A 23,392-nucleotide genomic window follows, 5' to 3' on the forward strand; every position below is an offset into this window, starting at 1 on the left:
TAAGGGAGCTGAATCCACTGGTTTGTTAGTTCAGCATGTGACCTTATCAAATACTTTGTTGATGTTGTATATCCCAAAATCAAAAACTGATCAAGTGGGAAAGGGGTTCTCCATTATATTACGGGCTGTTCCAGGTTTACGCACATGCACAGTAGCTAATACTGTAACGTACTCCCAGATATGTGCCCTTGGGACAGCTCAGTTCTTGGTTCATGCAGACCTCCGTCCTCTGACCAAATACCAATTTGAAACGGTATTGCGGTCCAGTTTATTATCCCTGGGGTTAGATGTGAGGACATTTGGGAAGTATTCTTTTAGGATTGGAGCAGCAACTTCCGCCACTTCTGCGGGTTTATCGGGAGGAACGTTTCAGAGGATTGGATGTTGGAGGTCTGATGCGCTCGAAGGCTTTGTCCTGGGCCTTTGTAATTTCAGAGCTGTACCTAATTGTTTTCTCCTTCTAGGTTCTGCATGCTCGCAAAGCCGTGTATGGATTGTGGGTCATTCCTATATCGTTTGGGCTTACCGACATGCATGTGGACGTCCTTATGGGTCTCAGACTTATCACGACGAGGTGTAATAGTTCAATGGTTGAGTCATAGGGGAATGCTTTGGGATGAGTTGAAACCATGTTTACAGCGGGGTTTAAAACATTTTGGGCAACCAAATGTATTGATCATGCAAATTCATTAGCATGGTTCGTAAGGATTTAATGTTTATTTCCATATTATTCCCAGCTGCTGTAATTTGTTGGTCTAACATCATAGCAAGACCTGCTGAAATGAACAATATAATTTGGTGCAGAAGCCACACTAAAGCCAATCAGCAGATCGGCTCCTGGCTAAGCCTTTTGGGTGGTCAGCACATCCGTCATGAATGGTTGTAGGATTTGGAGCGGGGTCTCTTTAGAGAAGACGGAGTTCACTTATCGTTTATCGGTTTAAACTAATTCCTTAATTCATTTCAGGAAGTCTTGGAAAGAATCTTTCATTAGGAATCTTGGCTGCATCTTTGGGGGTCACAGATTTGGTTATATCTGTGCCTGTGGCGGGTTGCCTGAGCCTTTTGGGGGTATGTTATTATTTCTGCTGAATTGACTTCGGTCACGTTTCAATTTATAAGGAAAACTGGGTGCAGTTGTCAACTTTGGACTCCTTGCTGGGAGGTGGTGGGTGCTGCGATAATAAGTTTTAAGTCTGACAGGAACTTGCTGGCCGGGTAGCTAATAGTGTTCATCTTGCTGGGAGTTGGCGGATGGTCATTTGGAGTTCCTTAAATTTCTGAGTTTGTGGGCTTGGGCATCTATTGTACAATAAAGCTGCGGCCTGTTACGGTTCTGGCCGTGAGTGCTGCGACCAGACCCTTACCTCCGTGTTCCTGGACCTGTTCCCGCTTCTGTTGGCCTAGTTCGCGGCCTGTTCGGCGGCATCCCCGCGAGGGCCGCGCCACCGGGAAGCCTCCCATGGACGCCCTGCCTCTAGGCGCATGCGCGCGCCACTTGGGCGCTTTTCTAGGCCGTTTCCCGCCAGTGGTGACTCCGCCCAGTTCCTGACGTCAGACACCGTGGCCTTGATAAGCCGGCCGCGGACATTCAGTCTTTGCCTTGCAACGGGCTACCAACCGGTTCCCTGTTGCTCCGTGCCCCGGAGTGAGCTTCCTTTGGAACTCGCTCCATTCCTGCTTGCCTGCTACAGTACCTGCTTGGTTCCTGCTTGCCTACCTCAGTTCCTGCCTGGTTCCAGTACCCGAGTCTTGCTACAGTTCCTGCCTGGTTCCAGTATCCAAGTCTTGCTACAGTTCCTGTCTACTGTTCTAGTCTGGTTCCAGTTCTCAGTCTGGCTCATCAGCCTCCCCGCTCCAGTCTCAAGATCATCAACTCACCTAAGTCCCAGCGGCCGGGCTCCTACGGGCTCCTCCAGGGGGGGGCTTCGGCTTCCAAGGGTGAAGCCTCACCTACGTCCCAGCGTCTGGGCTCCTATGGGCTCCTCCCGGGGGAGCACCAGCTTCCAGGGTGAAGAGCACCTCTACGTCCTGCCCGAACATCTGCCTCCCGGCCTGCGGTGTACCAGAGACATTGAATACCTTTCCCAGTCTCTTGCAGGTCGGCCCAAGGGTCCACTAAATTGAGACTCCATAACAGGCCTGTTTGATTCCAATTTTTGTGGCTGTGTTTTTTGGAGAAGTTTTTTGTAAAAGGGCTGTTGTGGAAGAAGTGTATGTCCTGGCTACCAATATTATTCCTGTTGAAGCCTCCTTGGGCTTGCCACCGAAGGCAGACGCCTCATTTGCCCTCCGCTCATCAATCCCAGCTCTGCTCAAGAGGATTGATTTGGGGGCGACAGTGCTTAGGAATTACAAAACCCTAAATCTATCTCTGCACATGACAGCTCTTGCCACTGAACCACCAGGCTGGTTTAAGATATTTTCTTAATGTTAATTTTTCAGAATAAAGGCCATAGTTTTTCCTATAGGAAAAAAAAAGTCCTCAGAATAGATTTCTCGATAAAACTAGTGTTTATTCTTGCAGAAGAAAACTGAATCATCTCTGGGCAACATTGCGCCTGGCAGACAATGCGAGAGCTAGAGAGAAAATCACATCGCCAAAGAGGAGACAGAATTACCTACAGAAACGGAGAACTCTAGATGGTAACATCCTTTCCCACTCCCGGGCTTGGCAACAATCACGCGACACCGCGCTGTCTTCTCATTGGCAGAGGGAGGCGGCGGGATTTTTCCCTCCTCCTGCTCAGAGCATGGTCGGGCGGGCAGGCAGACGACGCGCTGAGCGCCGCAATAATGCAGGTCTGTTTGGCTTAGCCTGGCCCCGCCCACCTTTATAAATAGTGCCATGTGGTGGTGGGTGCGCGCCATTTGAGGGCTGCCACAGGAAAGGAGCACCGGAGGAGGGTTAGGAGGAGGAGGGAGGCAGGCGGCGCGCAGCAGGGTAACATCAAGCCACCACCACGAGCAGCAGCAGCAGCAGCAGCACGAGCAGGTGCACGAGCCGGAGCAGCAGCAGCGCGAGCCGGAGCACCTGTTCACTATTTGCTCGTTTGAAGGTAGGAACAAAAGAAAACAAAAGGGTGCGGGTAGAGGGAGGGGGGGAGAAAGTGTGGTGTTTTGAAGCCAGTGCCCTTTTATTTTCCTTTTGCATCGCATGATACTGTTCTGAGTTAGAATAAGAAGAGCCCGTGGGTTTAGAATGCTATGGCGTATGACAGGTCACGTGTTTACAATACATAGCAGGGAAGAGAACTGTCATCCAGTGGTTAAACTCTGATATACATTTTAGTGAGGCACTATCACTAGAAGTATGACCTTACTTTAAAACATGGTCATGATTAACAGTGATTCTGTGATACATAATAAATGGCACTGTACATGCACAGTAGCTACAAAATAGAAATATGGCATGCTTTATTTATACAATCTCAATACAAATGAGAGGCAAGTGAAGGAAAAATCGTTCACAACAAACCAATGATTGTTACAGCTAGTATGCTTTTAAGTGAGGATTTACATGCATACCTGAGTGTCTGAGGTCTTCCTTTGCTGTAAATCAGCCTTCCATGTTAAAAAAGAAATTGGTTATTATTTTGGTTGATGCTTTATATATATGCACACATTTTATTTTTATCCATGATTGTGCTGAGTACACAACTGCATCTTTATCTATTAAAAATGCTTTATATTTATGTAGAATGTTAAGATCTATAAGTAGTTGTAAAAAAAGGTAAAACTTCACCTTAGGATTGGATGTACTATGTTTTCATATTACAAAGTTGAATATTTATTTTATTTATACAGTTTCCACAGCTTTCAAAAGTGTGTCCAGCATGGATTACAAAATGGACATTCATAATTAAACGGACAACAGAATATCACTTTTAATCTCCATCTTCTTCCTCATTATGCATCTCCTCCAGTCCAGATGAGTTAAATGGCCAATATCATCAGGTTTCCTTTTTGGCTGAGGGCGGGAAAGGAAGGCTCGAGCAAGGGTTGCTTCTGTAGCAGCAGTTGCCCAACACTTTTCTTTAATTTGTCCCAGCCCCACTAGGAAAGAGGCTGCAACCTGAATTCTCCTATACCACACACAGCACCCGATGTTATAGCTAAGCCATGGGCTAGCCCAGTTTAATAACAATTTTGCAATTAATTTTTCACATTGTTAATGATAGTGGATCTGGTTATCTATCTATATAAATAAAAATGTTAAATAGTTTGAACAAAATCGCAAATCTCAGAAACCACTGAACCGATTGCTTTCAAATTTGGACACAACCTTCATTTCGCATACAGGAAGGTTCTTCTCTACTTACATTACAGATATGTCACACCTGTGACAGGTAAAATAGGTTTAAAGATTTTTTCCAGAAAACAGCGACATCTGCTGGACGTAAGCGCCATCTGTTACACCTTACACCAGCGGTTCTCAACCTTTATAGTTCTGTGACCCTGTTAATACAATTCCTCACTATGTAGCGACCTCAACCGTAAAATTATTTTCGTTCATAGGCCTAAGTAACTGTACTGTATATACCGTATTTTCCGGCGTATAAGACGACCCCCAACTTTTACAGTTAAAATACAGAGTTTGGGATATACTCGCCGTATAAGACTACCCCTCTTCCAACGCATTCCAACATTTACAGCAGGAGGGAGTGACTCGAGGAGTGAGGGCGCGCTGCCCGATTGGCCGGTGCTGGGCAAAAGGGGCTTGCTTTGGCAAGCCCCTTTTGCCCAGCACCGGCCAATCGGGGAGCGAGGGAGTGCAGAATGAACTTTTTTACTGCATCCGGTGAGGGAAGGGAGTGACTCGAGGAGCGATAAAAAACCCATATTTCCGATGGTCTCTTAGGCCAGTGGTCCCCAACCTTTTTTGCACCAGGGACCGGCTTCAAGCAAGACCATTTTTCCATGGCCCTGCAGGGTGGGGTGGGGGTGGGGTAGGGGCGGGGCTTTGGTCATATGGGGGCGGGGTTATGGAGGGGGTTGGATTTTAGTGCACACTTATCATTTAATTATGACATTTATAATGTGAATGTGACTCAACTCACCATAGGTTCTCACATGCATGGCACACTGACCCATGATCGTCACGGGGCTAGATGTAAAAGTACAGTTTGTATCCACGGGAACCCCCCTGACCCACAATAATGGATGTAAAGCAGAATTATGACATTCCCCATACAACTCACCCTACAAAAAAGATATTCTGGTTCTGGTGACATCTCAGTAACAGCAACTCAAACTCCTTCTACTTCCAGGCTCAATAGCCCTACTTATGAAAAGACAGCAGTTTACCACCAATGCATGTCTTCTGAGAAAACACAACAAATAAGACCGATACAAACACTTGCATGCTAGCAAAATATCTCATCTCGGTAACAGACACAGAACCGACCTAACATACTCCCAGGATCTGTAGTAATGCACATAAACGAATCCGCACACAGTTACACCTGTATTATGGAATACACTCAAACAGGAGCAACACTACAAATATTAAATCAGGTCCTAAAAACCAATACACCTCTTATTAGGAAAACAGAACTAGCAAGCAGCTATAGATCTCCACACAGAAATAATTGTAAAACTATACTAATAAGCAGAATAAATGTTTCAAAACAGCTATGAACAGAATAACATCCAACAATTAAAAACTCATAAAAACTATTAAACATTCTCCAAACACCAATAAAATATTTCAAAAAAGCAGACATCACACAATTAAAATGGCAGTCAAGAAAAATAAACTTAAAAAGCCACCTTTACTTACCCCCTCCAGCAGCTCTCCTACTCCCCTTCCCTGCAGGCCATGGCACTCACCAGAAGCAGCAGTAGAAGCTAAGCTCTATACTTATGGTCCTCTTCCTTAGTGCCCATGTCTCTCACACACACACCATACCAGACTTTCCCCCATGACCAGTTTCTGTCTCTCACACACCAATCATCTCCCAAACAGTCTTTGGCTTACACACACCAGTCACCTTCCTGAACAGTTTCTCTCATACCATACACACACACAGGCTTCCCACTCCCGTGTTCTACTTACATATATGGGCATCTCACTCTCATAATCACTTTCTCTGTCTCTCTCTCTCTCTCTCACACACACACACCCACACACACACACACACTCACTCACCAGTCTCTCACTCCCATGCTTGTTCTCTCCACATGCACAGGCTTCTCATTCCCATAATCACTTTCTCTCTGTTACACACACACCAGTCTCTCTCATTTCCATGCTCACTCTCCACGTGCACAGGCTTCTCATTCCCTGAATCACATTCTCTCACATTCACACACACCAGTCTTTTTCTCTCACACACACCGTCACCTTACCAAGCAGTCTCTCTCTCATGCATGCACACTCACCCAGGTTTCTCACTCCCATGCTTTCTTTCACCCCCACAACACCAGGCTTCTTATGCCCATGCTTTCCCACATACCCAGACTTCTCACTTCCATGGTTTTTCTCTCTCACACACACAAATCAGTCACCTCCCTGACTAATGTCTCACACTCTCACATACACATCAGTCATCTCCTTGAGTAGTCACTTTCATTGTCTCTCACATACACACACACATCAGCTCTCTGACCAGTCAATCACACACAGGCTGGCTGCCTGCTTCTCTCTCTTTCTCTCACTCACTTCCCCTTCTTCCCCCCCCCCCCCCCCCCGAGCACAAATGGGAGCTGCAGCAGCTCCCGCAGGCCAAGAAAGAAGAATCCCATCGGCCGCGGGAGGCTCATGCTGCTGTCTCCTTTCTCGATTACCGGCTGCTTCTATTGCTCTGGGACCGACGCTGCAGCCGACGCTGCTACTTTATCACGCGGCACGGCTCTTTCTCCTTCCCGCGCACCGCTCCGTGTATCACTTCCTGTTCCGGGTCACGGGAGGGGGGGGGCAGGCGCGGGAAGAAGAAAAGGCCAGCCGCAGATGCCACAGCTTCTTCTAGCACCGCTGCCGTTCCCACTGGGCTTGAACGTGCTAACAGCCTGGAGGCAACGGCAGCGGGAGAGACCGGGAGCGCGCGACACACCTGCCGGTGCTTGGCGGTGCCGCGGACCGGCAAAAAACTCCCATGGCCCGGTCCCGGTCCGCGGACCGGTGGTTGGGGACCCCTGCCTTAGGCGACCCCTAGCAAATCGTCATTCGACCCCCAAAGGGGTCGCGACCCACAGGTTGAGAACCGCTGCCTTACGCTACACTAATCATTTTGCCAGTCCAGGTCCATGTTTCACTTCCATTTTAACACATTCGCGCACTTTTTTTGCCGGAAGATAACTATTTCCTTTACAGATAAAATACACACACCACCCTCCTCACACCCCCCACACACATGCCAAATTGATTTACTTCCCACAGCCTCCCAACACACACAAAACCACCCTCCTCACACCCCCCACACACATGCCAAATTTATTTACTTCCCAGGCCCTCACAACACACAAAACCTGACAGAAATCCGGGAGGCTCCAGCGGGGGGCCAGGACCGGTCTGGGACACATCTCCTGCACTACGGCCGTCGGCTGCCAGCAGTCAACATGGCGCTGACAGCCCTTTCCGTTACTATGCCACTCGGGGACACCAATGTCGGCAGTAGCCCATGTGACATAGTAAGGGCGAGGGCCCCTCGGCGCCATTTTCAGGACTGGCAGCCGGCGGCCCTTAGCCCTTACTATGTCAGAGGACCTACTGCTGCCATTGCTCCACCCCACTGACATAGTAAGGGCAAAGGGCCGTCGGAACCCGTTTCAGTGCTCACAGCCGACGGACCAACGCCAATACATCGCTCCCGGACCGCTCCTGAACGCCCGCTCCACCGACTGACATTTTTATCAGGTCTCGGGGGGGTCTGGAGGGTGGGGGGTGGTAATGAATTTATTGCGAACATCTTCGGGAGGGGTCACGGGGGGGGGGGCAGGTTTCATTCATTCGGCAACTCTGGGGGGGCAGGGGGGTGGTCTACTGTTTTTCGCAGGGCTGGGGGAGGGGGGGGCGGGAGACTGTGGGGTGGTTAGTTTAAGAGAACGTTTCTCATAGGGTTGTTTTTTGGGGGAAGGGGGAGGTTCACACACAAATACATACACTAAACTTGCACGATCTCAGGAACGCACCAAAATAGCCCTCCCCAGACCACAAAACAAATTTGGGAGTGCAGATTTGGTTAGGCACTCCCCTATTTGGCTACATAACGCGCACAGACACCCAGGGACAGACCACATGTAGCACCAACAATTTTAATTTCCCAGGTCTTGGGGGGGGGGGTCAGGAGGGTGGGGGTTTATTATTTGATTTAAAGGGTTGGGATTGGGGGTTTTTTTGGGGGTGGGTGGGGGGGTTCCCACAGAAATAGAAAGACAAAAGTTTTCTGATCTGAAGGGTAGGCAGTAGGCGGGGGGAGGTGACAGTGAGGGGAGGGAGGGGGGAGGTGAGTGTCAGGGGAGGGAAAATGAGGGGAGAGGTGAGTGTGAGGGGAGAGAGTTGGAGTGGGGACAGGGGAGGGAAGGGGGGTGAGTGACCAAGGGGGAGGAGGAGGAGTGACTGAGGTAAATGAGCAAGGGGAAGGGGGAGGGAGGGAAAAGAACCTGACTCTGCCACTGCAACGCGTGGCGGGCTACCGCTAGTTTGGCTATATAGGTTACTTTGTGAATATTGGGATGGTGCTGCTATCAGATTTTTATCATGCTTCCAGGTTGTCAGGCCCTGGTATACTTTCACTCATTATTGCTTTCATGTGCAAAGTTTTCAAATACTTCACTTATGATTTATCAAACTGTCCACATTGCTGCAAAGTCCATATGGTAGAGAGCTTTTGAAAATTACCCTCCTTATGGACATCTGGCACTTAGTTTTAGCCTAGATGGGAAGTGAAATCATCCCAAAATATTATCACCCGTTTTTATGTTTGTGCTTTCTTTACAGGTGCTGTATTAATATTTCTTATGTAAGTGTATTTTTTTGTATTACCTTATAATGAACGAGAACAGAGCAACAAATAAGGTACATCAATCTCTGAGAAACTAGTTAAAGATACAGTTCTTCAGTGTCTCAAGGGCTCCTGGATATAAGTGTACAGATGGTAGCTTTTCCTTTACAAAACAGGATCATTAATAGCTACAACAGTAACATGGCCCTGAGAATTTCTTTCTTTTCTTCTCCTAATACTATATATTTTGTTTAGTTAGTTAGACTTATTGGGGTACGTTTTATAAAAAAGCGCGAGCGCGTACTTTTGTTCGCACACCAGACGCAAACAAAAGTACGCCAGATTTTATAAGATATGCGCGTAGCTGCACGTATCTTATAAAATCCGGGGTCGGCGCACGCAAGGGGGTGCACATTTGTGCACCTTGCGCGTGCTGAGCCCTCGCGCGCTGCATGTTCCCTCCGCCTCCCCCCCACATTCCCCTCCCTTCCCCTACCTAACCCACCCCCCCAGCCCTATCTACACCCCCCTACCTTTATTCCCAAAGTTACACCTGCTCGAGGCAGGCGTAACTCGCGCGCGGGCCGGCGCGCCAGGTTCCAGTTTGGGGGCTGGTCCGGAGGCCGTGGCCACGCCCCCGGAACGCCCCCGGGCTGGAACCACGCCCCGGCCATGCCCCCGGATGACATGCTGCCACAACATGCCCCCCCAACACTCCCCCGACATGCCCCCCCCAGGAAAGCCCCGGGACTTACTAGCATCCCAGGGCTTGTGCGTGCCGCCGAGCCGATGCAAAATAGGCTCGGCGCTCGCAGGGGGGTTTGGGGTAGGTTTTCGGTGGGGGGGGGAGGGTACGCGCGTAACCCTTTGAAAATCTACCCCATTATCTGTCAGATCACATTAAAAGACCTTTTAAACTTCTTTTATAAATGGTTAATTAACTTTCATTTTTTCCTGGTAGACTTATCCTGGGATATGCACCAGCATCACGCCACCATCTTGCTCTGTTTCATCTCCCTTAACTCCCTTGTGAATCACGGTGACTTGCAAGAAACTGGGATGGGCATAATCTGAATGGAGCTAATGTATCATATGCCCTAGAAAGTTCAGAATTCCATAAACCTACTAATTCATCAAATGTTCAGTTCCCCAGTTCCATTTCCAGGTACACAAGATGGATTAGGAAGATACTGAAGTAACAAACTCCCGATAAGCACACCTAGGAACTCTTAGAATTTCACCCTGAGACTCAGGGAATTTGCAGGGTCTCAGGGGAAACACTAGAAATCTCAGGGCCTCTCAGTATACAGCTCAGCCCCTCCCCTTCCTCAGTAAGCCTGCAGAGAACAGAAGTGGGGCAAGCCTGGAGTAGACACTGCAGCATGTGGGGAGAAACTGGAGAGGGGCTGGAATATACACAAAACTCAAGACTGCAGCTGTGATTCTAGGACTTGGAAATCACTCATCTAAGGGTAGAGTGAGGATACATAAGCTATGGAGCTAAGATTTATAGGGGGAGGGAGCAAAGAGAGTGCTGGGGTCAGAGAGAGACAAAGGGGAAGCATGCTTGGTCATCTCAAGAGGGGGGGGGGGGGCAGATGATGGTGATGGGTGGGAGAAAAAGAATGTGAGGATTATTGGGTGTGGGATGCGCTGGAAGAGATAAAGCTGATACATATTATTTCATTCCATTCCTTCCCCTCCCCCCACCCTCTGCTAATCAACAGCAATCTCAGGGTGACCACAGCTCAAAAGTTCTCAGGTATGCCAATAAGCAGTTCTTGCCTCCTGCCTGCAAGGGCCTCTGTGGGCTTTTGGGACTATCTGGTTAGTCCTCCAAGCTCCTTGGTTCACATTTCCTGCCGGCAGCCATTTTGTTTCCCATGTGGATACATATAATTTCCAGTCAGGTAGCCAGAGCTTGGATTTTATTCTTTGGTCCTCTTGTTAGAATCCTGCTTATGGAGTTCTTCTTGCTATGTTGACTCCAACGTGTTCTTTGTTTCTTTGGATCTGCTGATTTGTTTCATCTAATCTTCCTGTTTCCAGTGTTTGTATGTGCTTCCAACTGCGTTGCTTCTTCATCCTGGTTCTGGGACTGCTTCCTAAGCCCTGCCAGCTACCAGCACCAATCCAAGGGGAAGCTGGCCATCTCAAGCACCTGCTGCTTTCCAGTAGGAACCCATGAGACTCGTGGCCTCAGAGGTCACACCTCTGGCTGACTATGCCATCTCAATAGTATTTGCTGAATGGAATTTCCTCCCTACTTAATGATGAGGTCCTGCTAAATATGCACCAAGTAAGAACCTAAACTAAAAAATGGTCAATCCAAGTACTGGCAATATTTCTAGTACTGATAAACCATATTGTTTATTTGGGGCAAAAATCATATCAACAGTATGGCCTGCTTGGTAAGTAGGAGCTACAATTTTCTGGACAAAACTCAGAGCTTTGGTGGCATTAAACAGCTCTTTAGTGAATGTGGAATCTGGGGAGTCAGCATGTATATCAAAATCAATAATAGGATAACTAAGGCAATTAGATCTAAAAAATGCATGAGTAAGGGTAGATGATGGTTTGAAGCTGTATAAACCATGAGTACATCCAAATTTGGTAACCCTCCCCATTTAAACAAAAGACATTTGCATTCATCAATATTTTGTAGTGGAACAACTGTAAACAAAATAGATTATCCATAGTGGCCATATCCCTTCCTTTTTTCCCTTTCCTGGACTGATGGAATAAAGTATTTATTTATTATTGAAACTTAAATTCCACTAGATTCAATCAAATACTGTTCTGTGCACCCTAAGGGGATGAACTGTGAAACATTAATACCTTTAAGTTCATGAATCCAAGTTTCTGTAATAAAAAGATCAAGCATATGATCTAAAATTTAATAATGCAAAATATACCATTTACCACTTGAAGAGCAAGAGTTCACCAAAACAGCTTTCAGCTTTGGAGGAGCCTTCCCAGAAGATATAATAGAGGTACTGGCATAAGGAGGATAAATCAAAATTCTGTAATGGGTTCAATTAGATCTCTGGGGCAATAAATATAGACACTAATATCATTAGTCAATTCAGGCAAAAAATGTTTTAATACAATTATTTAATAATGTTAGACTGCCGTGAGAGTCAGGATACCATTTGCAGAGACGCATAACTTAATTCCTGGCTAAAGAGAAAGGTCAAAAGACTGCTATTCCTAAGTTGTAATTATTGGTCCAGAAAGCTCCATTGTTTTTCTAAATGTTTGAAAAATATAAGTAAAATAAAGTAACTTCTCTTGTAACTTCTCTTCTTGTTCGTCTTATCTTCATGTTTTTACTGTTATCTAGTCCATTAAATTGCTGTTAGCCTTCCTTTTCATCTGTGTCCATTTCTAACCTGACATGGATCCCTGTTTCTGATAACTGCATCAGGGTAAAAGTTTTCTTCAGCAACCTCAAAATAAATAAAAAATGTGTCAGCCATTACTACAGTAAACCAGAGGGCAGACTTTAAATGTATGCTTCCCAACATCTCGACCAAGCAGCATCATGATGTAATTAATTCCTATGCATAACATTAACTCCTTGGTGTATGGGTATAAAAAGGTGTTTACGGTAGTCATTTATATCCTCAGTGTTACTGGTGACAAATCATTAAACAGCTCACTTTTGTTACCTTTTCACATGACATGGCCCATGGATCTCACCTTTGCATCACTTACAGAATGCCCCCCCCCCGCACTCTTATCACTCGTACCTCACAGCCCCTCTGATCTCACTCACACTGCACAAATTTGTTCCCCTCACTTGGTTTCTCGCCCCACCAATCCCCTCACTCACTTGCTGACCCCTTCCTCCGATCTCCTCACTCTCTCTTACCTCCCACATCTAATTTTTCACTCTCTTGCTCTTCTTCCACTCTCTCTGCTTTCCTCCAATCCCCTCATTCACTCTCCTGCCCTCTACAACCATCCCAAGACTCACCCCTTCCCCCTCCCTTAGTGTGGTCACCACAGTGGCAGAGGCAGCAGACCCCAGGAAGCCAGAATGTTAAGTAACAGCCTGGAGAGGAAGACAACACAACCAGTAGTAGCAGAAACAGTGGGGCTGACAGTCATTCAGTCGTGTCTCTTTGACTCTGGCCATTAGCCCTCGGGGCCTCAATTGTGCCAGGAAATTGCAGAAAAATCAAGACCATATGACTACTTCATCTCAGTGTAAGCAGCTCCCAATACACTCTGGTTTGCCTGCTTTGCAGTCTGGAGGTGCTAGAAATGATAGGTGCCACCATATTTCTATAGAGAAGTTGAAAATGATTTACACTGCTGGCTTGGCTCTACTTTCTCAGGTCCCAGGAAAAAAGGTGATAGAATGTCATTTTGGGTTGTTCCACCAGAAATTAAGTCCTGGGTAATAGAAACAAAAAGGGGTTGTTTTAGCACAAATTTGAAACTTGTGAACTGTAGCACCAATCATCAAAGTCAGGGTTGAAGCCTTGACACTGGCACTATTGCTCATAAGTTTGAATTCTCTGCTAATTCAAACCCCTTTTTGTGTTTGTTCTTTGCTCTGCAATTTCTTCTTCAGTATCACTCTGTGAGGGATTCTACAGGAAACTATCTGGCCCGGTCCTCCTTAAGGACCAGCCTCACAAGGGATTCTGGGTGAAGAGTGGCTCCTCTCACCATTCTAGAAGGAGTTAGGGCCCAGAAGGGTTAGAGAGGCCCCAAGAAACAAGCAGGAAGCCAGCATACTCCAAGACCAGTTATGTTTGAATGTTTGTAACCAGCACTGCAAGGTGTTTGTTAGGTTTTTTTGGCGCTGTAAATAAAATTGTATATAAGAAAACAGAGTCTATCTCCTTTATCCTACTGGCTGTTTCCCAAGCCACGACTGCCACATATAGTGGAAGTACTGGAATCCTCTGGTTTAAGCAGAAAGTACAGACAGAAGCCCACAGCCTCAGCAGCAGAGAGAAAAAAAAGAGTAAAATAAAAACCTTAGAATCTTTTTCTTTTTTCTTGGGGCTTTCCGGTTTCATTCACCCAACATAAGTTACAACAGGCTAAGGGGGCTAGCTTCACCTGTTCAATCGGGGTTCACATAGTCAGTAAGGACCAGACAGGCCTGCAGGGAGTTTTGATTTTCTCGACCTCTCCTTCCCTCAGAGAGATATACAGTTTGGAGGCTGCTGGAAAACCAGGTCTACGGAGCAGGTGGTACAGCTCCTTGTGGCAGGGCAGCAATAACTGCACAATGCTGTGCAAAATCAAATAGACCAGAGCAGTCACTGTGAGAACAGGTGATGCAGCAGCACACGGTGCTAACCCAGACAGCACAGACAATGCAAACCGCTGTAGCCAGGATACCTCCCTTGTCACCAATACTACTTAAGATGACCACAGGAGAAGACGCCAATGGTTTCCTGAAAAAACTTTGAATATACAGCTCATCTTGCAGGTTGGCCAGAGGACAAGGGAACTACCTATGTAGGGAATCTACTCACTGGAAGTAGTCAAGATGACTTTCTAACCACCAATCTGGAAGGGGAAAGTCCACCCACAGTCCCAGAAGATCGAAGCGATCTATTGGGTGCCAGTCCCATAAACGAAAGCAAAAGTGATAGCTTTCCTAGGCCTTACTGGGTCTTACAGGAGGTTTATACCCAATTATTCAGAGAAGGTGGAGCCACTCACAAGAATTTTGTTGAAGAAAGCAACAGAGAAGGTCCAATGGTTCGCCGAAGCAGAGGAGGCCTTCTGGGCTCTGAAAAAGGCATTATGCTTTGGACCAATCTTGATAAGTCCAGATTTCACTGAATTTTTCACCTCAGAGGTAGGCCTGGGAGCAGTCTTAGTTAAAAAGATGGATGGCCAAGAACATCCTGTGGCATACATCAGCTGGAAACTGATACCAAGGGAGAGGCACTATTGAACAATAGAGAAGGAAGCCTTGGCAGTTAAGTGGGCCTTAGAAGCCTTTTGGTACTATCTGTTAGGATGACAGTTTATGCTCGTGATGGATCATCAACTGCTTATAAATAGAAACAAGGAATCCAGTGCAAGGGTGATAAGGTGGTCCCTGGCCCTGCAACCCTTCAACTATATAATCTGAAATAGAACAGGAAGAGAAAACACCAATGCAGTTTTCCTGTCTAAAGAAGTGTCCCTAATACAGGCAGGTACTCATCCCGACAAGGCTGAGCTGAGGGGAGGGTATGTGAGGGAGTCTTCAGGAAACTCCCTCAGACCACCTTAAGGGAATGGCCTCAGGTATCTGGCCCAGTCCTCCTTAAGAGCTAGCCCTGCAAGGGATTCTGGGTGAAGGGAGGCTCCCCTCACCATACTATAAGGAGTCAGGGCCTCACCATACTATAAGAAGTCAGGAGAAGGGTGAGAGAGGCTCCAGCAAGCAGGCAGGAAGCTAGCGTATGCCAAAACCAGTTACGTTTGAATGTTTGTTACCAGCACTGCAAGGTGAGCTGCATTTCTTATGTTTTTGGTGCTGTAAATAAAATTGTATATAAGGAAACAGGCAGAGTCTGCCTCCTTTATCCTATTGGCTGTTTCCCAAGCCACGACTGCCCCAAGTTACCACACACCCCTGGAACAGGAGGTGAGGAGCTGAATTAAGGAGCAGAGTGGCTGTTCTGTTTGCTCCAGCTCATGCCCTCTTCTCCTCTTCCCGCAAGGCTGCTTGTGGGGGTGGGGGCTGGAGCAGAACACTCCTGCTGCTCTGCCTCTTAAGTTTGAAAAGTGCTGGAACTGCATTCCAGGACATTCCCCCATAAATTAAGCCCTAACTGTATCCCTTTGGACTATCCTTTACAATAGTGTTACCTCTAAAATTCGCACCATGGAGGAGGCTTGCAATATCCTGAGTAAAGCAGGTGTCAAAGTTAATGATGCCACGAGCGAGCCCAAACCAAAGCCATGTACATAGATCACTAAATGGCAGAGAGTTAATAAAGGCAGTCAATGACTGTGGTGGAATTCTGATGGAGATGCCTGTGCAAGGGGAAAACCTGCCTGAAGATTTGACATCATGCTGTTGGATATACATGATCAGCTACTATCCCTCTTCACAGGACACTAGAATAAGGTCTTTATAGGTCCTGATGGTTAGTGCTATTACATCTTTATTATATGTTTGGTTATATTAGGAGGTCTTTAAAAATTGTTGTTCTTTCTGATAATATTCAGTGTTGTGCTGAAAATACATATGACATGGAATGACTATCATGGGGAACTGTTACATCTCCTAATTTTATTGTTAGTGTGCTAGGGAGTGGCACACATCTATCTTTCAACTGGGTGGGGGGTGGTTGGAGATAATAAAGGGTTGATTAGGAAAGTGAGGGTGGGAAGGGATGGGTTTGAAGGGATGTTTTAGGAGTGACTAAGGAGGGTCTAATTCTGCTGGGAGAGTCTGGGTGCAGAAGAGGCTGGTTGGAAAGGGATCATTGGAATTCAAATGGAGGATTGATATTAAGGCAACTTTTAAACTGATATTTTGCTATGTGTCACGGAGTGTGAGACCTTGGGCTGTGGTGGAGTTGATACTACCAGATCGAGAAACACGAGCTGGGTCCACGCCGACAGCAGGCAGACATGCTACAGTCTGGGATGAGAAGGAGGATACTTTGCCTATACTATCCTCTTCTCCTGTAGATTGAGCCCTTGGGTTCAGAGGCTGGCAGGGACTTAGGAGAGGTCTCCAGCTGAGAAGCAGTCCAAGGACTAAGGCTGGCAGCAGTACAGTGAGGTCGATTTCCAAGTGAGAGGTCGAACAAGCAGCTGTCAGATGGTGTCGGTTTCCAGGTGGAGGGTTGAGGGTTGAGGCAAGCAGCGATCAAGCGGTGTTGGTTTCCAGTCGAGGCAGATGACGATAATGTCAGAGGCACTGCAGGCATTCGGGTCAGCAATGAGAGATCAGTCCGAGGAGAACAAAGAAGGGACTGGAGACAAGATGGAGTACTGAAGAGCAAGGCAGAACTGGAAGACAGGACTGGAAGGCAAGGCTAGAGCTGGAAGGGAAGGCAGAGGACTGAAAGGCGAGACTGGAGCTGGAAGGCAAGGAAGGGATGAGAATGAGCAACAAATGCCAGTGAAGAGCACAGGAAGATCTGTTGTTGAGGTGGTGTCTTACTGACCAGCTGGGTAAGGTAGTAAAAGGGGCCCATTTCAAATTACAAATGTTACGAAGGTTGCATCCATTCTTAAATGATTCAGATCTAAAGATTGTGGGACATTTGTAAGTATTAACGTTTCTAGATTACTGTAATGCCCTTTATCTTGGCCTTCCTCAGACAACTATAAAAGCTTTACAAACTATTCATAATACAGCAGTTAGAATTGTAGCTGGGATATCAATCCCTGAGCATATTTCTCCTTTTTTAAAGAAACTCCACTGGTTACCTATCAAGTGGAGGATCTATTTTAAGATCATAACATCAGTGTTTAAGGGTCTGAATGGCTTGGTGTCTTTGAGCTTTAATGTTGTGTTGAAGCTGTATTGTCCAGTCAGGACTTTGAGATCTGTGAGTCAGAGTCTACTGAATGTGCCTTCTTTCAAACTGATCAGGTTGGACAACTCCCGAGAAAGACTCTTTTATGTGCAAGGTCCAAAATTCTGGAATGGCTTGCCTAGTTTTCTGAAAGAATAGTTTTTCTACCTAAAATTTAGGAAAATGTTGAAAGGTTGGTTGTTTTCTTTGGCCTTTTCCAAATGATGTAGATTTTATTCAGGACCCTGTTAAAAAAGATATAAATTAAGACAATGGATGTTTGAATTCTAAGCTTAAAATAGATCAGTACAGAAACGTATGCAACAAAATTAAGAAGTGCAGGATAATGGGTAAATGAGATGGAAGGTATTTGGATATTTTAATGTTTGTTTTTAGTTTGTTTTTATAAATTGCATAACGGATTTTATGAATGTATTATTGTTCACAGCTTAGTAATTATGATTTGCAGTATATAAATCAAATAAATAAATAAATATATAAATTGCCCAGCATAATGGACATCATTGGAGAGCGCTGCGGGGACATTCCCACTGTGGGACTTCTAAAGTTGTGATGTGTGCTCGCTTAGTGGAGTGAGCAGCAGTGGCTTCTGGGCAACATGGCAGCATTCAAGAAGGTGGCAGCATGGTGGTGAGTCAGCGCCAGTCGCGGGTTGCTTGCTGTGGTTCAGGAATTGTTACACTATGGCAGTGTTTAAAGTGGTATCATTAAATGTGAAGGGGCTTAACTCTATTGAAACTTCAGTTATTTAAGAAGGCTAAGAAATCTGGGGCGACTGTTTTTTCATACAGGAAACGCATCTCAGAAGAAAAGATGAAATGTTGTTGAGAAATAATTCCTTTTCTTAGATATTTTTTGCTTCCAATTTAGATGATCTCAACATGGGGCTATGGCAGTTCTAATAGATAAAAGTTTTCAGTTCATGGTCTTGGATACTGTAAGAGATAGGGAAGGAAGGTTTGTATTGTTAAAAATCAAGAGTGGTTCTATTTAATTACATTGGAGGCAAAAAAAGCTGAGCTCCTAAATTTAGGCCTCTAAATTAAATTCCTAAGTTAGGCAGGCCAAAGAAGGGCGACCAAAATGGTGTGGGGTCTGTATCAGAAGACATATGAGGAGAAGCTGAAGGATCTGAATATCAACACCCTGAAAGAAAGGAGGCACAGGGGGATATGATAGAGACCTTCAGATACCTGAAAGGATTTGATGATGCACAAACTTTGAACATTTTCCTTTGGAAAGGAAACAGTAGAACTAGGGATACTGGAGCCCAAATCTAAAAAAGGATAGAGACAGGATGGAGGCAGGCTAAAGAAGGGCAACCAAAATGGTGCCCACTCCCAATCTTCCTATGCAGGACCGTAACAAAAGCTATGCTGAAATCCAAGTAAATCACATCTAGTGCTCTTCCTCGATCCAATTCTCTAAGTCACCAAATAAAAAAAAATCAGATATGTCTTACAGGATCTTCCCCTGGGGATAGTACTATACCGGGTTACAAATTATATCGTAATGACAGAGAAGAGCTTTGGCCTATTTCTCAGTTCTTCTTGTCTGTCGCCTGCCTCGACCTCCTGGCTGTTCCTTGGTTCTTCTTGCCTGCTGCCTGCCTAGACCTCTGGCCTTCACTTGGATTCCATTGCTTGCTGCCCGTCCTGACTCTATCTGCTTTCTTCATGGGATTCATCGTCTTCCAGAGACCTGCACCTGAGTCCAACCGGCCCAGGTACTCAAGGGCTCAACCTGCGGGGAATGAGGGCTGGTATTGGTGAAGGTCCTGTTGGGTCTCCGCACCGAGCGTATCCGCCTCCCGATGACGAGGACCTGCAGGAGGTTCCCTCCTGTAGGTGGCACCAACCTCGTCTCAGCTCAGTTTGCTAAAGCCATGGACTCGGCGGAACTTCCCAGTCTGCAGGCCATCCCGGGCCTAGCCTAAAAGATACAGCAGCAATTCCTCGAGATGCTGGCCGGTACCATGGAGTGCCTTGCTGCTCGCTTGGACACTACTACCTCTGCTAGTTCCAGTGGTTCTGCTACTCCAGCTCCACCCGCACCTCCAGCAGCGACAACAAAACTCCTTCTTCCGGCTCCTCCTCAGTACGCTGGAGATCCAAAGCAGTGTCGGGGGTTTTCTCAACCAATGCTTTATGCATTTCTCCCTCCAGCCGGCCCAATTCTACCTTTATTCTCTCTCTGTTGGAAGGAAAGTCTTTGGCCTGGGCCTCTCCCTTGTGGGAGTGAGGAGACCTATTACTGCAAGATTTGTAACGCTTTGTACAGTTCTTCAAGCAGATCTTTGACGAGCATGGACGTCTAGCCACTGCCGGTTCTGACATACTCCATCTCCGGCAGGCTCCAAGACACTAGCAGAATATGCCATCGAGTTAGGTACACTGGCTACCGAGCTGGGCTGGCGGGAGGACAGCCTCCGAAGTATCTTCCTTGAGGGTCTGTCTTCTCGTGTCAAAGATGAACTCGCAGCCCGGGATCTCCCTGATGACTTGGATGCCCTTATAGACCTTGCGGGGAGAATTGACCGTCACCTTCAGCAATGGCTTCGGGAGTCCCGAGTGTGCCGTCGACCAGTTGTTCTTGCCCCATCTTTTTCGCGCCCCCTGGCGTCAAATCCTGCTGTAGTGCTCCGAAGAACCCATGCAGTTGGGCCGGACCTGCCTCTTGCCAGAAGAAAGTGGAGACGTTCCCTGGGTCTCTGCTTGTATTATGCCGGGAAGGGTCACCTCTTGGCCCAATATCCAGTTAGGCAGGAAAACTGCCAAACCTAGGTGTAAGCGGGGAGATGACCCTAGGTTATGCCGTTTCTGCTCCCCAATGTACTCTGCCAGTTTCCATTGTCCTCCCACAGCATGCCTACCCTACCTTGGCACTGGTAGACTCAGGCGCTGGTGGGAACTTCATCTCAAGCGAACTGGTTACCCAACTAGGCCTGTCCACGCTACCCAGGACTCCGCCTATAGTTATCTCTTCAATCCATAGAGAACCTCTACTGGGCCAGATTACTCAGATCATCACCCCCGTGTGCCTACGTACTGGTGTCCTGTACAAGAAGACTATTTCATTCTTCATTCTTCAGAAATCTATTCACCCCATCTTGTGACTACGTTGGCTGCAGACACACTCCCCCGTTATTGATTGGGGTAGTCTCCAGCTGACCTCATGGGGGCTTCGGTGCCAAACTGCCTGCCTTCTCCGGGTTCAGCGCTCCCCTGTCTCCCTGGCAGCAACCTACGTGGGCCTACATCTCCAGTACACCGAGTTTGCGGACGTGTTCTCAAAAAAGATGCAGAGACACTTCTGAAACACCAGCCCTTTGATTGTGCCATCGACCGTCTGCTGGGCACCATGCCACCTCGGGGTTGTGTGTATCTGCTATCCCTCCTGGAAACCAGAGCCATGATGCAGTATATCCAGGAGAACCTGGAGAGAGGGTTCATCTGGCCATCTACCTCCCCCACAGGAGCTGTGTTCTTCTTTGTAGCTAAGAAGGATGGTATGCTTCGACCTTGCATTGACTATAGGGATTAAATGCCATAACCAGAAGGGATCGTTTTCCCTTGCTCCTTATACCAGAGCTACTTGACCGCTTACAAGGGGCTAAGATTTTTATTTTATTTTATTTTTTTTATTTTTTCTTTATTGATTTTCATGGTTTATAATATACAGAATTCAGGAAAAACAGTACATGCAATAGGTAAATACAATTTTAGGAAATAAGCTTTACCAGAAATTTAGAGGCTGAGAGGAGGTTAATTACTTTTGGCCTTTTTTTACCTAGGTTTAGCTAAGATAGATCCCCCCTCAAGTCTATTTTATCTGCCAAAAAGTTTCCAAGTGGGCAGGGTCTGTAAAAATAAATCTCTTAGCCTGATAAGAAACAAAACACTTGCAAGGAAATTTTAAAAAGCATGTAGCTCCAATAGCTAAGATTTTATTTTTTAATAATAGAAAATGTCTCCTTCGGGCCTGAGTGACTCTGGAGACATCTGGTTAAAGAAAAACCCTCTGCCCACAAAAGCAAACTTTCTTAACACTGAAACATTTTTGGAATACCAGATCTTTTATTTTTCTGAACAAAAAGAGACAAACAAAGTAGCTCTTTTGGAAATAACATCAACAGACTCTTCAAGAAAGGTTGTAGTACCTGGACTAATTACTATCTCTGCATTTTTCTCGCATTTTCTGTTTAAGAAAATAGAAAATGTTAGAAATTTTAGGGATGTCGCCTTCCTCATAAGATAGCATCTCTTTTAAAAAATGTTTAAACATTTCAAATGAGGAAAGTAGATGGGTATAAGGAAAATTTACCAATCTCAAATTCTTAGATCTGTTCAAATTTTCTACATTTTCCATTTCAGTATGCAACAAAATATTATCCTTAATATGTGAACTCTCATTATTTTGTAATAAATGAACTTTAGTATTTAAAGTAGAGATAGAGACCTCTAATTCAGATAACTTTTTATCATGTTGTTCAATAGCAGTCCTATTAGCATTGACTAAAGAGGAAAGATGTGCATTTACTTGAGATACATTTAGATCTAACTTAGCTATCATCCTCCACAAGTCTATGAGTGTGATATTCATGGGTTCATCTAAACCCTGTTGTAACAATCCTTCATTAGTTGTTAACACAGGATCACTCACAGTTCTTTGTTGGTGCTCCACAAAGCTCTTCCTTAATTGTATTGGATCGATTAATACTTCACTTGTATTCTGATTAGGATTCCACTCTTCTGTAGAGTGCAACAGTCCAACTGGTGGAGCTCCATCTGATTGTGGTGGTATAGGGCCTGTGCCTGGACTCAAGGAGGCACTTAACGTGCCTTCAACGCAGTCACCTACTGGCATGTTGCTCGCTGTAATTAAGTGAGCATCCATCGGGCCTCGAGTTTGTTGACTCAAGGGAGAGGAGGTTACAATTTTTGCTTTCCTTACCCATCGGCTAGAGAAGAATCAAGCAGAGAGAAACAGGAAAAAACCAACAAAGGGCCAAGTCAAAGAGGTGCATGGCTTAGGTGGCGTGCTGGCGGCGGTGGTGCGCCGCTGGGTCGAATGTTTTATCGAGCCGGCAGTCACAGGGCTGATGACGTCGCCCACTCGGAGGTTCGGGGCGGGGTCCACAACGGGGCTATCCAGCTGGTAAAAAAGTCGCTCTGATTCTCACCGGCTGTAGGGGAGAGCCCTGGGACCTCTTCTCTCCCTCGTAGCTCGCCCAAGGGGCTAAGACTTTTAACAATTTGGACCTCCGGGGTGCTTATAATTTGCTCTGGATCAGGCCAGGCGACGAGTGGAAGCCCGCATTCAACACCAGAGATGGCCACTACGAATATCTGGTCATGACTTTTGGCCTGTGCAATGCCCCCGCAGTATTCCAGCACATGATGAATGAGGTCTTCCAGGACTTGTTGCATACCTCGGTAGTAGTATACCTTGATGATGTCCTTGTCTACTCTAAAGATCTCCAGTCACTAGGGATGTGAATCGTTTTTTGACGATTTAAAATATCGTCCGATATATTTTAAATCGTCAAAAATCGTTAGGGCCACGATACAATACCAATTCCCCCGATTTATCGTTAAAAAATCGTAAATCGGGGGAAGGGGGAGGGCAGGAAAACCGGCACACTAAAACCCCCTAAAACCCACCCCCGACCCTTTAAATTAAATCCCCCACCCTCCAGAACCCCCCCCAAATGCTTTAAATTACCTGGGGATCCAGCGGTAGTCCAGAACGGCGGCGGTCCGGAACGGCCCCCTCAATTGACTCCTTTTGTCTTCAGCCGGCGCCATTTTGCAAAATGGCTGCCGCAAAATGGCGGTGGCCATAGACAAAAACGATTCGACGCAGGAGGTCGTTCCGGACCCCCGCTGGACTTTTGGCAAGTCTTGTGGGGGTCAGGAGGCCCCC

The 23,392-nt window shown here is 46.4% G+C and overlaps 1 protein-coding gene across 1 annotated transcript in view; it reads left to right on the forward strand.

Annotated features, from left to right (window-relative positions):
* The first annotated feature begins 2,876 nt into the window (after positions 1–2,876).
* Positions 2,877–23,392, forward strand: part of CABYR (calcium binding tyrosine phosphorylation regulated) — a 223,807-nt gene continuing 203,291 nt past the window's right edge. The window contains exon 1 of the mRNA XM_029591145.1: positions 2,877–3,059. The gene's annotated coding sequence lies outside the window, so the exon portion shown is untranslated. The remainder of the gene's footprint in view (positions 3,060–23,392) is intronic.

Source organism: Rhinatrema bivittatum, chromosome 2 (assembly GCF_901001135.1).
Source record: "Rhinatrema bivittatum chromosome 2, aRhiBiv1.1, whole genome shotgun sequence".
NCBI classification, from domain to species: Eukaryota; Metazoa; Chordata; class Amphibia; order Gymnophiona; family Rhinatrematidae; genus Rhinatrema; species Rhinatrema bivittatum.